This window comes from Telopea speciosissima, chromosome 2 (assembly GCF_018873765.1).
Source record: "Telopea speciosissima isolate NSW1024214 ecotype Mountain lineage chromosome 2, Tspe_v1, whole genome shotgun sequence".
Taxonomy (NCBI): Eukaryota; Viridiplantae; Streptophyta; class Magnoliopsida; order Proteales; family Proteaceae; genus Telopea; species Telopea speciosissima.
The window spans coordinates 5926648-5931415 of record NC_057917.1 but is presented as its reverse complement, the minus strand read 5'-3'; positions in this window follow the sequence as shown (position 1 = coordinate 5931415).

The window sequence follows — 4768 nt, the reverse complement described above, 5'->3', positions numbered from 1 at the left end:
CTTTGAGTTTTGAATTCTAACTATCAATGTATCAACGGAATCATTTCATTATGTTGACGGAAAGGAAATCAGAAGAACCAACCAATACCACCTCATAAATTCCGGGTGGGTCGGGTGGGAGCGGAGTTAACATAAATACTTACCATATTGTTCCAAGTACGGGTGAAGCCTTTGTACCTCTTTTCCAGGGTAAACCCGTTGAAGGTGGGCATATACGTTGGAAAGACTCCTACCATCGGGTTTTTTTTCCCAAAAAATGAATCATATTACTAAAGGTTGCATGATTTTTTTTGAGTTTCTCTACACTTTTGTGCATGCTGTACATATGGTCAAAGGATAGTAGAATACCAGGTGTCCTATTCACTTCCATAAATACCCTTCTATGCACCCTAAATGGCAGTGAAAAGAGCCCAAGACCATATGAGAAAAGAGGAGAAAGATAAATTTTCCTTCCTAAGAGAATTTGACTTCACGTACGGTTCACTGCGTTCTACCTCTTTTAATGGCTGATGATCATAATAAGCTTTCAAGAAATCGACACCTCTCCCTTTAATTTACTTCCTTTTTACCATGAATGGGTGGTTCTCTTCACCACATCATATCACAATTTTTACCCCAAATGGAGAACCAAAATTATACATGGGGAAGTAGTTTTCTGTCCGGGAGTATGGCCTACGCCAGCACTCCCATGTGTCTATCTCTCACCTTCTCAAAATAAGGGGCAAATATATCTTTTCAAATGGGGAGGAGAGAGATTGACTAATGGGAGTGCTGGCAATGGCATAGACCACAGTCTCGGACATAGAACTTTCTCCTTTTGTATATATAAAGGTTTTGAAAGTGAACATGATTTTTTTTTAGGTAGAAAAAAACGAATAAAATGAGCATGTGCAACCCTCCATTATATGGAAAATTATCTCCTTCATTTCCTGCTCGCTCCATTTTCCCAAGTGCCTCTAATAGAAGGGGGTGGACCTCACCCGGGCAGTGTGGTTGAGTAGGGGTAGGTGGTCATTTCTGCCCCCTATTTGAGGAACTTGAGGAAATGGAGCTGCCAGGAAATGGAGCCAATAATGATCCTTACATTGACACACCCCCCCCCCTCTCTTATTAATCCAAATCTCAATCTCATTTGTAATTAGTCTCTCTTTCAAGATCTTTGTTATCTTTGAATGATGAGCAATTTATCATGTGAGTTTATATAATGATTATTTGAATAAATCAATGGATTATGTTTGTTAATAGGCATAGTGGATCATCCAAAAGTTACCTCATCAGGAGCTATCATCTATATTTTCCATCAATCTCCTTTAGATCTTTAGAAGTTTGATCATGTCGTTAACTGGTCAAAAATAAAACCTTAAACTAATCTAGGAAGTAGCAAGTAATGGATCGATTTACGGGGAACTGGAAGACTAAATTACTAAGATGAAAGTGATGAAAATTAAAATGCAATAAATCTGATTTTAAACTAAGAACAAAAGAAACAACTCTAAACTAACAACGTTGTGCAAATACGAGAGAAGACTATCTTTAGGGTTCGAATCCCCAATGGATAGCTATCTTTGGTGCAATAGTAAGGTTGCTCTATTGTGATCAAATGGTCATGGGTTCGATTATAGAAACAACCTCTCTGTAAAAACAGGGATAAGGCTGCGTACATTATGACCCTCTCCAAATATTGAATGGTGGGAGCTTCGTGCACTGGGTATGCCCTTCTTCTTTAAAAGTAATAACAGCATTGAGTATTGCTGTTGAACAATAATTCTTGGAGAAAACATGGTTGGTTAATAAGCTACTTAGTATTGATGAAAGGTCTGAAAATTGGTCTGGTTTTAATTTTTCCGTTCGAAATCGTAATTAAATTGACTTTAAAAAAATTAAAATCGAAATCTAATTGAATTGATATCAAATTCGAAATTGAATAGATTTTAAGAAAACCAATTTGGTTCTCATCCGATTGGGAAATTTTGATTCCACCTATTTGATTTGTGTATGCGAGTTTTTTTTTTTTTTAGTTTCGATTTTATTTGATTTATTTTGGTTCGGTTTAACTAAAATTGAGACTTTAATTTTAAAACCAAAATCAAATCAAATTAAATTTTGTCTTCCAAAATCAAAACTAAACCGAAATTTTCTATTTCGTTCAGCTTTAATGAGCTGGTTTGAGGAGTATTCTACCTTCTTTGTATAGGGACACTGTTCTCTGTGCTGGGGGGTTTAGGCTGCATCCAGACACATGGAAATGGATGCAATGATCATCCTATCCCCTTTGAATAACGGGCCCATGTGTCTGAACGCATCTTACACTGTGGTAAACTTGAACCCTCTTTTATTTTTAGAGAAAGTTCCTTACACAATTGGAATGCAGTTTCGGTCGAATTTGAACACGTGTTGTACAAATTTTTATGTATTTATTTTGTCATCTTTCCACTTTCTCTTGACATGATGTTTGCTTTCTTGTTTGTGTTTTTATTTTTATTTTTTTTGGTAAACTATTCTTACTTTTTCGCTTGAGCTTGACCTTACATGCCACATTGCCACCAGATCATTCATTGCTGTTTTTTTTTTTTTTTTTTTTTTTTTTTTTTACTTTCCACTTTCTATTGACTGATGAAGAAGGAAAACTTTGTACAAAGTTAGTCCATTATTAATTGTCTTATCAAAAAGGCCAAAAAAAAAAAGTACAGTTCTGCAATGGGTAAAGCTCTTAGTTAGTAAAGTTGCGTATCATACGTGTATTATACGCGTTTCCGTATTTTTAAATGTATAATACTCCCGTCTCCGTATTTTTCCATATTTTTATAAAAAAACACGTTTTTTAAGCAAGCACGTATTATACTCGAATAATACACATATTATACGTTTTTTTTATAAAAAAAAATTATCCAAAAGATTAGAATTTAGGGAAACGATTTCACTTTCCCTTTCGTCCCTTTCGATTTGCGTTGAACATCCAACCGTAGCAGGCAAAAGTAGCCGCCCTCCATCTCCAATCATCCTCGCCATCTCCGTTCAACAAAGCGGCACTTAAGTCTTGTACTCTCCTCTTGTTTCTCTGGTCTTTCAACTTGCTCATGTCATTTTCAGACAATCTACATTCATTTCTTGTAGATTATTGATATTTTGGTATGTTAAATGATAATCTTAGAGATGTTATATAGCATATTATATTATTGTGTTTATTTTAGTTAATAAAATCATGATATTATTTTGTTTATTAGGTGATGAATGCATGTTATATAATGAATATATGTCCGTTTTTTTTAAAGTATTATTGCCGTCTATACCGTATTATATTCGTATTAAACGCGTATCGTATTATTACCGTATGCATTTTATGAAGCCGAATTTTTGAAAAGTATTATTACCGTCTAATCCGTTTAACTGCCGTACGTATCCGTTCCCGTTCAATTGCCGTTCCCGAACTTACTAACTAAGGTAAAGCTTTTGCTAAGCTTTTATCATTCCACCAGTCCACCTATTAAAAGCAGGCATTTTGATGTCGTTTTGTTTTTTCACGTGGGTGGGTCAGGTGGAGAAAATTATTATTTGCAAAAGCTTTTTAATTTACCTCTTAGATTCCGCCAGCAAACTACGCGCTTGCAGCAGAGGCAGTAGCAGTCAAGAAAGCTTTACAAATGGCCGTTGCGATGGGTTTCAGTCAACTGGTTATAGAAAGTGATAACTGCTTAGTGATTCATCTCCTAAACAATCCTTTGCAGGTTTCACCTTGGAGAATTGCTACGGTTATTAATGAGGATTGCCTCGTTGTTGCTCAACACTTTACACTTTGAGTCCATTACATTCTTGCATACCCTTAGAGAGGCTAATGCGGTGGCAGACAGTTTAGCAAAGCTTAATTGGCTCAAATACCCAATCTAACTTACCCTGGTTTTCTTTACCTCCTCAATGTATATCTTTAGCACTGTACTCCTTTGACTGGTCTGAACTTTGTTCCATAAAGCTGATTATAAAAAAAAACAAAAAAGACAAGATGGGTGAGTGCATGCATGTGAAATGACCTAAACACCCCTATTTTTTGGGTGTTGGATACTCCAGTTCCTGCCATGGCTGGAGGAAAACCAAATGATGAATTCTATTCCTACCAGTATCCTACTCTTGGCCTATAATTACTAAAACTATCCTACCTTAAATTTCTTTTCTGATACTACCCTGCTTTTAAACTTTTACATCTTCTTCTATTTTTTACTATTTTTGTCATTAAAATGGTATAAAACAAAAATCCATTTGAATTTTTTTTTTTTTTTTTCAATTTTTTTTATTTTATTAATTTTTAATTCAACATTTCATTCTCATCGTTCTTCTTTAGCCATGACAGAAGCGAAAGAGTCCAACCCAATAAAAACACCTAAAAAGAAGGGGTGGTATGATCATCTCGTAGGGATGTACTCTGCGCCTCAATGTAGAATTATCCCCCAAAAAATAAAAAAAATGGTTCCTACACACCCATCTTAAATGTTGTCATGTGGAAAGGTGATTTGACCGTTCTGACCACTAGATAAAGAGCTCATGGATTGAATTAGTAACTTGTCAAATTTGCCTAATTCAATCAAGTATTTTCTCATATTTTGACATGTATCTTCATGTATGTCAAATGCATGTCTACAATACTACAACCACTACTATTGTGGATTCTCCCTTAGCTCCGAAATTTTATAGCTCTTATTTGCCTTTAATAGGATTGGAATTTGATATTTGATTAAGGGACCTAGGGATCTACCTATCCACAAAATTTTGGCTCCAT